Source organism: Chrysochloris asiatica, unplaced genomic scaffold (assembly GCF_000296735.1).
Source record: "Chrysochloris asiatica unplaced genomic scaffold, ChrAsi1.0 scaffold00486, whole genome shotgun sequence".
NCBI classification, from domain to species: domain Eukaryota; kingdom Metazoa; phylum Chordata; class Mammalia; order Afrosoricida; family Chrysochloridae; genus Chrysochloris; species Chrysochloris asiatica.
The window spans coordinates 522,275-524,208 of NW_006409004.1; positions in this window are offsets into that span (position 1 = coordinate 522,275).

Below are 1,934 nucleotides of genomic sequence, written 5' to 3' on the forward strand. Positions count from 1 at the left end.
GTATGTGAACACATTGGAATCATCTGCCATATAGCTAGAACTCCGTATATGGAAATGTTGCACTACTCTGCCATGTAGCTAGCTCTCTGTATATGGAAAAATTGGACTCATCTGAAATTTAGCTAGCTCTCAGTATATGGACAGGTTGGATTCATCTGCCATGTAGCTAGAACTCTGTATGTGGAAATGTTGTACTATTCCGCCATGTAGCTACCTCTCTCTATATGAACACATTGGCATCATCTGCCATGTAGCTAGAACTCTGTATATGGAAATGCTACACTACTCTGCCATTTCCCTTGCTCTCTGTATATGGACACGTTGAACATATCTGGCATGTAGCTAGAACTCTGTATATGGCAATGTTGCACTACTCTGTCATGTAGCTAGCTTTCTGTATATGGACATGTTAGACTCATCTACCATGTAGCTTGCTCTCTGTACATGGATATGTTGGACCGATCTGCTGTATAGGTAGCTCTCTGTATATGAACATCTTGGACATGTCTGCCATATATCTAGATCTGAGTATAGATATATAGAGACCTGTTGGACTCATCAGCCATGTAGTCAGCTCTCTGTGTATGAATATGTAGCACTCAACTGCTTTGTAGTTAGCCCACTAAATATACACATGTTGGACTCATCTGACACGTAGCAAACTCTCAGTATATGGAAATGTTGGACTGATGAGCTGTGTAGGTCGCTGTCTGTATATGAACATATTGGACTTGTATGCCATGTAGTTAGTATTCAGGATATGGACTTGTTGGACCTATTAGCCATGTAGTCAGCTCTTTGTGTATGAACATGTTGGACTCATCTGCCTTGTAAGTAGTCCTCTCTATATGAATATGTTGGACTCATCTGCCATGTAGCTAGCTCTCAGTACATGGACATGTTGGACTCATCTGCTATGTAGCTAGTACACTGTTTATGGACATGTTGGACTACTCTGCCATGAAGCTAGCTCTCAACATGGATACAATGGATTCATCTGCCATGTAGCTAGAACTCTATATATGGACATGTTGCACTACTCTGCCATGTAGCTAGATCTCTGTATATGGACATATTGGACTAATCTGACTTGTCACTACTCTTTGTGAATGGATATGTTGGACTGATCTGCCATGTAGGTAGCTCTGTGTATATGAACCTATTGGAATTGTGTGACATGCAGCAAGCTCTCAGTATATGGACATGTTGGATTCATCAGCCATGTAGCCAGCTCTCTGTGCATGATCATGTTGGACTCATCTGTGTTGTAGCGAGCCCTTTAAATATACACATGTGGGACTCATCTGCCACGTAGCTAGAACTCTGTATATGGAAATGTTGCACTACTCTGACATACAGCTAGCGCTCTGTATAAGGACACGTTGGTCTCATCTGACATGTAGCTAGAACACTGTATATGGAAATGATGCACTATTCTGCCAAGTAGCTAGCTCTCTGTGTATGGACAGATTGGAATCATATGCTATGTAGCTAAAACTTTGTTTAGGGACTTATTGCACTACTCTGACATGTAGATAGCTCTCTGTATATGGACATTTTTGACTTATCTGTCATGTAGCAATCTCTTTGTACATGGATAAGTTGGACTGATCTGCCATGTAGGTAGCTCTCTATATATGAACATATTGAACTTGTCTGACAAGTAGCTAGCTCTCAGTATATGGACATGTTTGACTCATCTGACATGTAGCTAGAATTCTGTATATGGAAATGTTGCACTACTCTGCCATGTAGATAGCTTTCTGTATTTGGACATTTTGAACTTGTCTGCCATGTAGCTATCTCTCTGTACATGGATATGTTGGACTGATCTGCCATGTAGGTAGCTCTCTATATATGAACATATTGGACTCATCAGCTATATACACAGCTTTCTATATATGAACCTGTTGGACTCATCTGCCTTGTAGCTA